The sequence below is a fragment of the Dasypus novemcinctus genome, chromosome 21 (assembly GCF_030445035.2).
Source record: "Dasypus novemcinctus isolate mDasNov1 chromosome 21, mDasNov1.1.hap2, whole genome shotgun sequence".
NCBI classification, from domain to species: Eukaryota; Metazoa; Chordata; class Mammalia; order Cingulata; family Dasypodidae; genus Dasypus; species Dasypus novemcinctus.
In genome coordinates this window covers 37,329,941-37,340,004 of record NC_080693.1, presented here as the reverse complement: position 1 = coordinate 37,340,004, position 10,064 = coordinate 37,329,941, and the positions used below count along the sequence as shown (strand labels likewise).

General features: G+C 56.3%; 1 long non-coding RNA gene across 1 annotated transcript; it reads right to left on the bottom strand.

The window, feature by feature from the left end:
- Positions 1 to 609: 609 nt before the first annotated feature.
- LOC131275015 (uncharacterized) lies at positions 610 to 6,770 on the bottom strand. The gene is made up of 2 exons (XR_009182376.2): positions 4,370 to 6,770; positions 610 to 2,973 (listed from the first exon to the last, which is right to left on the bottom strand). It is a non-coding gene; the product is annotated as an uncharacterized lncRNA (long non-coding RNA).
- Positions 6,771 to 10,064: the final 3,294 nt, after the last annotated feature.

Genomic DNA, 10,064 nt, shown 5'->3' with positions numbered 1-10,064 from the left:
ATTTGTAATAATGCAAGTAAAGCACTCAGTACAGCACGTGGCCCCCAGGAAGGGGACTGGGAGGAAGTGGTTTACCTGGGGGGCTTTTGTGGGGAGTGCCACTGAAAGCTGATGTCATGGCCACGTGGTGTCAGGCAGGGTTTTCAGATGCAAACTGGTTCAAACCAAAATGTACTGACTCACAGAACCAGGTAAGATGTACAAGGGTGCCCTGGGTCCTGAGGGAAGTGACCCTCCTGAATTCATAACAGAGCACCTGGGAAAATCCTGCTTGACCTCCAGGGCTGACATGGGTAGCAGGAAGGCCAAGGGGAGATCCGAGCTGAGCCATCTGTGGAGTGGGAGGCCGGGCTAAACTGGGGGGCACCAATGTGACATCCTCCAGACCTCTGGATGTCCCAAGCCCCACCTCACCGCATCCTACTTGTTTCTGGCTGGCCTGATGTCAAGTCTATGTCTTCCTAATGGCTTGCTCCAGGACCACCACTAGCCACGTGGCCAGAAACAAGCCACGCGGCCTCTCAAGGCCTCTTTATTTCCTCAGTTGGAAAATGAGAACAAAGTCTAGGTATAGAAATGGAAACCTGCCCACACAAAGACTCATACACAGATGTTCAAAACAGCTTTATTCTTAATAGCCCAAATCTGGAAATAACCCAAACGTTCATCATCAGGTGAATGAGTAAACAAATTACATCCACACAATGGAATACTACTCAGCAATAAAAAGGAATGACCAATTCAGACATGCAACAACATGGATGAATCTCAAAAGCATTATGCTAGGAAGTGGCATTATGCTAGGAAGTTGCTTAAGCAACTGAGCTCCTGCCTACCACAAGGGAGGTCCCAGGTTCGGTTCCCAGTGCCTCCCAGAGAAGATGAGCAAGACAGCAAACCAGCACTATGGGCAGGCATGGCAAGCTGATGCAACAGAGACACAAAGAGGAAAAACAGTAAGAGACACAACAAACCAGGAAGCTGACATGGCTCAAGCGATTGAGAGCCTCTCTCCCACGTAAGAGGTCCCAGGTTCAGTTCCTAGTACCTCCTGAAGAGAAGACAAGCAGACAGAGAGCACATGGCAAACAGACACAGAGAGCACATAGCAAGCACAAACAAGGGGGAGGGGCAAATAAATCAATAAACCTTAAAAAAGAAAACAATTATGCTGAAAGGAGTGGATGTGGCTTGAGCAGTTGAGTACCTGCTTCCCACAAGGGAGGTCCTGGGTTCACAAATGAAAAATAACCAAACAGATGAGAGAACCAACTCAGGGAAGCCAATGGCTCAGTGGGTGAGTGCTGGCTTCCCACATATGAGGTCCCGGGTTCAATTTCCAGCCAGGGTACCTCAATAAAAAAGCATTATGCTGAATGAGAGAAACCAGACAAAAAAGTAACACTGCGGTAATATTAATATGAAATTCTAGAACAGGCAAAAATGAATCTACAATACAGAAAGCAGATTAGTGGTTGCTTGAGGGACTGGTCATAAAGGGGTGCAGAGATGGAAATGTCCTACATCTTAACTGTAGTGGTCGTTACAAGGGTGTATACATTTTTAAAGATTTATAAGTTTAGGGACCGAATGGAACTCAAGTGATTGAGTGCCTGCTTCCCGTGTACAAGGTCCTGGGTTCTATCTCTGATACTTCCTAAAAATAAAAACAAGCAAACAAGTGAAAAAATCAATTTGGGGGACCCAGTGTAGCTAGCTCAGTGGTTGAGCACTGACTTCCCACATACGAGGTTGCGGGTTTATCCTTGGCCCTTCAAAAAAAAAAAAGAAATTTACTTGTATGTAAAGTACACCTCAATAAAATTGATTTTAACAAAATAAGACCAAAGGGAAAACTACCTATATTAGGATACTTTCTGGGACAGAAACCCGACTCAGGCTGGTTTTAGAAAAAAGGAACACATTGGCTCACAGTCAGATTAGTCCAGGGGTGCTCCTGGCTTCAGGCATGGCTGGATCCAGCTGCCTGCTGCCGGAAGCACACTCGCTCCATCTCTTAGCCTTTGCTCTTGGTTGGCATTGTCCTCGGGCGGGGGCTACCAAGTGAACACCAGGATGGCCACAAGCAGTTCCAAGCTCATATTCCATCAGGTCAGCGACTCCCACAGAAAGAGAACGCCACTCTCCCCATAGCTCCTGCCAAAGTTCCAGGGAGGAAGCTCAGTGTCCAGGCTTGGCTCATGTGCCTGCTCCTAGAACCAGGGCGTGGGGACCGGCCCCACCTGACCCCAGGGACAGAGGGCAAAGGAGGGGTGGTTCCCTGAAGAAACAGAGAGGCATTATCGGAAGGCCTGAGGTGCTGGGCAGGAAAAGCCGATCAACGCCAGACTGCTCCATGTATCAGGGGGCGGGGATCGACAGCGGCGTTATCGTCCATTCCTACTCCAGACACCTCCACAGCGGCCGTCAGACGAGCCCCAAATGCACTCAGGGCCTAGACAGCTTTTCTGCGCTGTTAAGGCTCAGCCCGTTGGTTAGAGACAAGAGTCAAAACAGAAAGCGAGCGCTAATTGCGCCCTGGCCAGCCAAGCCAAACAGAAAGCCCTTCCTGACTGTGTTGGTCCGTCTGCACCCCAAGGAGGCTCGCGGGGGAGGGAGGGGCTCGGCAGCGGCTCCTCGGCCCCGAACCAGCAGGAAGGCCTTGGAGCTGACGGCGTCTGGACTTGCTGGACCCGCACCGCGGGGGGAAGGATGCCTCCTCGGGCTCGGGGCCTGGGCAGCCCGGATGCGGGGAATCCAGGGCAGAGGGGTGAGCAGCAGGGCCTGTCCAGGGCCTGGGGCCCGCAGCTTCCCAGTCCAGAGCCACTGTCCCAAGAGGGTCCAGCCAGAGAGACAGATGGGAAAGTCGTCCTTGCAGAAGGCACTGTCCACTGCTGCTGAGGCTCAAACCTCAATCCCTGAGCCGGGCAACTACCATCGACTGAGCATCTCTCCACGCCAGGCATCAGAGTTCTGTAAGGGAGGGAGAGGGAGCAACAACTTTTCATCTTAAAGTAATAAGTCTAGAAGGTGGACACACTCCTCCAGGCCACTATCAACCAAGTGAGGCAACAAGCTAGGAGAGGAGGAGGCTTTATCCACAGATTCCAGCTAAGGGGCCACCCTCCATCAGGGTGCACGAAGGCCTGTGGCATCCCAACTGCAGGAGCCCAAAGCTCTTGCCCGGCTAGCTGAGCTGAACTGAGTTCCGAGCCTGGTGAGCGAAGGCAGTTGAGGGCCACCTCCCAACCCTGCCGCACGCCCGCGGTGAGGCCACTGCCCGCCTCGCCTCCCACCGAGGCGCCTGAGTCTGCCCACCCATCCTGCTCTCTGGGCAGCAGGTATAACGCGTGTCGTCACCAAGAGCGTGCACCCTGCTGCAGAGTGCGGGGCGGGTGGGGGGAGAAAAGTGGGGGCCAGCCTGAGCAGGGAGAGGGCCCAGGCTGGGCGCTTGGGGCCCTCCCTTCTGCAGGAAGCCCGCAGGCCTGGCCAGCTCCGCGGCTCCAGGAAGGCGGTGCTCTCGGTTCATGGCTCTGCCCACCATGTCCGAGGCAGGCTGGCCCTCCAGCTCTGCACACTGGCCCCGGAAGAGCCACCGCTTTCTGGACCCGACAATGAACCCACCCACCCGTGAGCTCACTGCGCTGGCCGCCTGCCCAGCCAGCCCTCCGGCCAGGCCTCCTGGAGTCGAGTGCTGTACGGTGAGGGGGGCAGGGACAGCCTTCTGGAGACCTCCACAGCGGGGGTCCTGACCCCGAGGCTGCCAGCTCAGGGCGGGGCTCGGACAAGCAAGACACATGTAGGGCTGTGCTGCTTCCTTAAAGGCCTCTGTCCTAGCAAGGGGCAGGGAGCCAGTGGGCGGAAGTCTTGCCTCTGCCACCAGCTGGGTAACCCTGGGCAAGCCTCTTATGTCTACCTCATCTGTAAATGGGGCTAGCCCTGCCCTGCCCAGACCTGGGATCCGTGGCAGCACAGCAGGCTGCCAGGGCACACTCGGCACTGGGGAGGCCGCAGGAAGATGACCCACCCTCTCTGTGGCCCTGTGCAGCAGAGACCTCCTCTGTGAGAGGGCAGCACCCCCTTCACCCCACCTGTCAGGATGCTGTGATGACCAAATGCCAAATTCGGCAACTATCATCACCCTCGTGGTTGTTGTCGTTGAAAGAGCGGTGACTTGGGGGGTGAGAAGCTGAGGTTTAAACCCCAGCTCTGCCATATCCTAGCTCTGTGTCCTCGGATAAGTCCCTTGCCCTCCTTAGCCTCAGTTTCCTTCTCTGTAAAACAAGGATCAGAAGAACCCCAGACAATGACTCTGAGCAGCAGAGAAAATAATGGAAGGGAAAGAAGTCTGCTCCTGCAAAATGGTTACCTCCTGGACCAGGCTCTGAGGGTGCAGCTGCAGGGAAGCTCCTCCATCTCTAACTTGTGGCTTCTTAGGAGACTCACCTGAGGAACTTAAGGAACAAAACACAGAAACAAAGACACCACCAATCCCTGGGTGTCCCTCCCCAGCAATTCAGATCCAATTCAGATCCTTGGGTGGGTCCTGGCATTGGTATGTTTTCAACACTCCCCCAGGTGGTTCCGTGCAACCAGGGCCAGGAGCAAGGCAGTCACCCACCTGGAAATCAATCAAGACACAGCCCACAACTGGGGCTTCGCCAATCCCAGGCTGGCGAGAGGGGCACCGTGCTGCTCAGCCACTTCCACGAGATCTCTGGGCTTCCTGCCTGGAGGAGGCGGCAGCTCACAGCCCATCCCACTTGGCCAGTGGGAAAAGGCTTTCTGGTTCCCAAAAGCACATGGCAATGGCTCAAATGGGTTAGGAGCCTGGCCCCGTCCAATAGCCCCGATCCTGCCAGCCGGGTGGGGGTGTACATGCATGGAGAAAAAAAGGCTGGATTTATTTCATTAGGAGACATTATTTCTAGGTATAGGAATTTATGAGCCTCTTTTTCATCCTTTAGTAGTTTCTGAATTATCTACAGTAGAAGATAACTATTTCACGTTGGGGGAAAAGAGGAATCCATTTAATTTTCACAAAGGTTTTGGGGTGAAGAATGAGAAACACATTCAGGGGCCAAGGAGGAAGGTTTGGGGGGAGAGAGGGAAGGAGGAAAAGGAGCTCAGGGGAGAGGGTAAATAATGTGAGGCAAGCACATGCCAGCAATGCCAATGAGGGGTGAGATGGACCCGTGAGAATCTCTCCTATCATTTCAGCCCCATCCACCTGTTACCAAGAAAGGAAAAATACCATCCATGTTTAAACGTTACCTGGGAGCTGGTGCGTGCCCGCGGCAGGAGAGCACTGAGGTCCTGCAAAGGCCCCTGGTGCTGAGGCCCACCCAGGCAGGCGGACGACGGCCCAGGGGGCACAGGGTGGCGCTCACAAACCCGCACACCGGAGGCCGTCGTTTTGGGTGAGACCCTGCGAGCTGGCACCTGGAACCTTAGAAATACCTGGGAGGTGAATTTCCCCCGCTGACTGGAGGCACGGGGGCAGTCCTGCTCGCTTACCTCCCTGCCTGCCAGCCTCTGCTGGAGAGGAAGGTTCCGCTGCTTTGGGACTTGGTGATGTTCTTATGAACTTATATTCGTGGGTAAGGTTTCCATTTAAAAAGTATGTCTGCTTTCTGACAATCCCTCAAGAACCCCCAGTCCACCCCAAGTTGAGACCTTGGCTCACCAAAATATTTGTGGGGTGGGGCTGGGGCCACCTGCTGGGAATGGAGGAGACCCACAAAGTGAACTCTGGGTGGAGAACACCCAGCTGCAAGAAGGCAAACTCCAGGGTCAGCAGAGGGGGGAAGACCTTAAATCCACTGCAACCCTACTTTCAAAACAGCCGGATCACTGGATGATTCTCAGAGCGTGGGCTCCGGGCTCTCTCTACTCCACAATAAAGTGCAAGGTCCCACCCAGGTGCCTTCTGCCCTTCTTCCCCTGAAAGGTTCGAAGGTCTTGAGAGGAGGGCCACCCCGTCCAGCCTAACAGTACTGCCTAAGGTAACTGACCCCAGGTGTGACCTTCCTGGAGCACTGCCCACGCGTGCAGCCAGGGCCTTCCCAATTCTCATCACATACAAACCCAGGAGACCCTGCCCCCTCCTGGGCCCCACCTGAGCAGGAATAGCTGGATGCCTGGCCCTGTCCCACCCCAGTCCTCCACCAAAAAAACACATCATAAAGCTATATGCAGGGAAGCGGATTTGGCCCAATGGATAGAGCATCTGCCTACCACATGGGAGGTCCAGGACTCAAACCCAGAGCCTCCTAACCCGTGTGATGAGCTGGCCCATGTGTAGTGCTGACACGTGCAATGAGTGCCGTGACACACAGGCGTGTCCCCCGCGTAGGGGAGCCCCACGCCCAAGGAGTGCACCCCGTAAGGAGAGTCGCCCAGTGCAAAAAAAGCGCAGCCCACCCAGGAATGGTGCCACACACATGGAGAGCTGTCGCAGCAAGATGATGCAACAAAAAGAAACAGATTCCCAGTGCCGCTGATAAGGATGGAAGTGGTCACAGAGGAACACACAGCGAATGGACACAGAAAGCAGACAACGGGGGGGGGGGGGGATTTTTTTTAAAAAAAAAAGCTATATGCAGAGCAATGTATTGACCAAGCAAAATTGTTTTACTAGCCAGCAAGCCCCATCTGCTCAGTCTTGGGGGGTACACTTCAATCTCACCCCAGGGAGTCTGTCCTCTCCAGAGGGGCCAGGTCAGGGAGGGGTGGGCGGGGACCACGGCCCGATGCACACTGCAAGAACAATAAGGATTTTTAGGGGCATTATGACTGAGTCAGAAAACACAGCTGCCCCTGAAAGTCCCTCATTTTTCTTGCTGTCCTTGAACATTCTCCAGGTGGGTAAGTGGTCGACCAGCTGTCCCGGGGTGAGCCGAGGTGGAGACGATGCCCCCTCACCAGCCCCGGCCCGCCTCCCAGAGCCCAGGGGCAACTCCACTCTGGCGCGATTTGCCCGAGTGGTCAGCCTGGCCAGGGGCCAGCTCGCTATCTCCTGCAGCACGTCCAGGAACGACCAGCCTTTGTTCCACCTGAAGCCAAGCCAGAGCCCAGTGCCTTCTCCCCAGAGGGAGCAGAGGATTAGAATCCTGGCAGAATTCCAAGTGGGTGAGGGCAGTGGCTCGAAGACCTGGGAGAAAGGCCACCAGGCCCTGCTCCTCTCAGGAGGTGTGTGCGCCCATCTCGGAGAGGCTGAGCCCCAAAGGCCAAGTGGCAGTGGTCTCAGGCTGGTGTGGCGGGGAACAGCGGAGGGCCGCCCTCCAGGCCTCCCCTGACCAGGGCCTCTCCAGGCCGGCCAGCTTCAGGTAGAGGAGAAAACCCCAGGAGTGCCTGGGAGGCCAGCCAGGGCCAGGAAACCTGGGGGAGGAGCTGCCTCAAGATTGCCCGCTTCTCTCACAGAGCAGCTCCAGACTCCAGGAGCTGAGGACGGGCGGCTGTAGGGCCCGTGGGCGGGCGAGAACCCGGGCTCTGGCTCAGCTTCTCTCCAGCAGTCACCTGTCTGCATGTGGGCCTGGAGGGAGCTATGCTCCCACTACTGTCTCTCCCCGTTCAAAGAACAAGCAAACTAGACACGAGAGCATTTCAGCCCCGTCATACACAGCAGGGGCTGTGGCCTGAAAAGGTAAGGCCGCAGCTCTCTGTCCCTGTGGGGGGCAAGGGGTTGCAACCCATCAGAAACAGCACCCCTGGGGGAACTGCTCCCCTTCTGCTTCAGGTCCCCTCCCTCACACCCCTTCTATAAAAACAACTTGTCATGTGCAAGAGACAAGTGTGAAGGCTCTGGGAATGTCCTGCAATGATTTTTGGGTTCCAGTGAACACACTGACAGGCTCTGCTAGACCGCCCAGGCTAGGAGAAACTGGGCGAAGGGGTGGTGGATGGTCAGAAAGCGGCGGACAGGAAGACAGGGAGGGGCTGGTGATGGTTTTGTTTTTTCTCTCAGCTCACTCCTTTCCTAGAAGTTTCCAGCAGCCAGTCTGCCCTGAGACAATAATGGGAGGATAAAAAGTTTCCGGAATCCGAGTCTTGACCTCGACAGAATGATCCCCTCTGATCTGAGTCAGCTGGGCAAGCCAACCAGTCCCCAGCGGACACGGCGCTCCTCGGAATGCCACCCATCTGTGGAATGCCACCCATCGGCGGGAAGCTCCTCCCCAGAAGCCAGGCCTCTCTGCCCAGGGCCCTGGCGTGGCTGGAATCCGCCCAGCTGGCTGCAGCCCGCCCTCCCCAGCCTGGCACTGCACCCGCTCTTCAGTGGCCTGGTCACTGGCCCTGCTGGCTGGCAGGAAATGCAAACTCTCAGAACACGGGTGGCCCCCCCGTGGAGAAAAGCACGTCCCCACGGAAGACAGAAAGACCTGGCTCTACTCTTTGCTTACTCGCTGTGTGCACATGTATACATTCTTTTGCCTCTGAGCCTCGGTTTTCATATCTAAATAGAAATAACGAGACCTGCTTAGCAGGGTGATGTGAAGATTAAAGGACAGAAAGTACATGAGCTCTCAGCGCAGGGCCCACTAAGGGCCCACTGGCAGGCTCCTAACAGAGGTGTATTCCCCTCTCCAAGTAGTGGCTCCCTCTTCCCCCAGGCCCCAAAGCCGGGGCTGGGCCAGGCTCCCTGGGAGTCTCCAAGAATCAGGCCACAGAATTCTGCCCCTCTCTGAAGAGGGACAGGGACAGGGTTTGGGGCATATACCTCACTGCTCCCCGAACCTCTCAGCACAAACACCTTCTCCCCGCAGCCAGGGCCCTTCATTGTTTGGGACGCAAAGGAGGCTCCGGCAGCCAGCGGTCCTCTTACACTGCTATTAGCCCAGAGCCTTCTGCCTCAGCCAAGATCACGGCCACGGACTCCATCAGCAAGACAAAACCCAAGCTGCCCCGTCACACTCGGGTCAGCAGAAGCACTGCACAAAACGACATCACCCTATGCCTGCAGAGACTGCCCTGCCCTGCCCTTCCCCGGCCCGCGTGCCCTCTCCCCAGTGCAGAGGGATGCCGTGGGGAAAGCAGCCGGGCTCTGCACCCAGCTCACCACTTAGAGCCACGTGTCCCCGGGCAAACCACTTAACCCTCTGCTCCTTGGTGAGCTCGGCATAGCAGCACCTACTTCATGGGGCTGTTGTGAGGATTAAAGGGGTCAATCCACCCAGCTCACCTCCACTGCGTGACCTTCCTTGACCCAAGCCCCTCCCTGCATCAGAGCCCCTTCTCCCTGTTCCCATCTCAACACTTCATAATGTGCACTGGGAACTGTGCTTTTCCTAGCAGCCCGCCCCACCTGGGCATGGTCGTGGGGCCACCTGCATCAGAATCCCCCGGGGAATTAATAATAATGCCTATTTGACACTGCCCTGAGCTCTGTCGAGGGGCCTGGGAATCTGCATTGTCAACAGGCTTCCAGTGTGATTCTCAGGGACACCTGAGTTGGTCCGAGGTGCCTGGTATGCGTGATCTGCAAGGCGGAGGCGGGGTCAGGGGGCTGCCCCTGGCAAATGTAAGTGAGGGCACCCCCCAGGCTTGGCTTTGACAGCGCAGCCTATGGGTGATCACCAAGCACACAGCCCCAGTGTTCCACAGCGGGCCCTGAGCTCCGTGCCGCGTACAACAGAGCCGCAGAGTGAGGAGGCGCCTCTGTGAAACCCTGATAGGACAGTCAGCAATCCACAAAACCAGATATTGGCCCTTGTTTGGAATTTGCTTTAGAAAGAAAACTATGTGCCTTCTCCACCCTGGCCAGGGCGGAGGGTGACTTGGCAAGGAAAACGGTCCCATGATGGGGTGAAACCCCTCCTAAGGCGAGAGGGGGCCGGGCACAGCCCACACCTATAGGCTTTCTGGGATGCTGGGGCCTGGCAGCAGGGGCTGGCAGAGGGGCCTGCAGGCCAGGGCTGCTTTGAGTCCGGGGCCAAACTTCCCTGGCAGAGAGCTAAGTGGGGGAGGACAGCTGAGGCAGGGTGGTGCTCCCAGCACACGACTTGGGGAGTGGGCACCGCGGGGGCCTGTCCTCCCTCCTCCCAGCCACCATCCAGCAGCCTGCC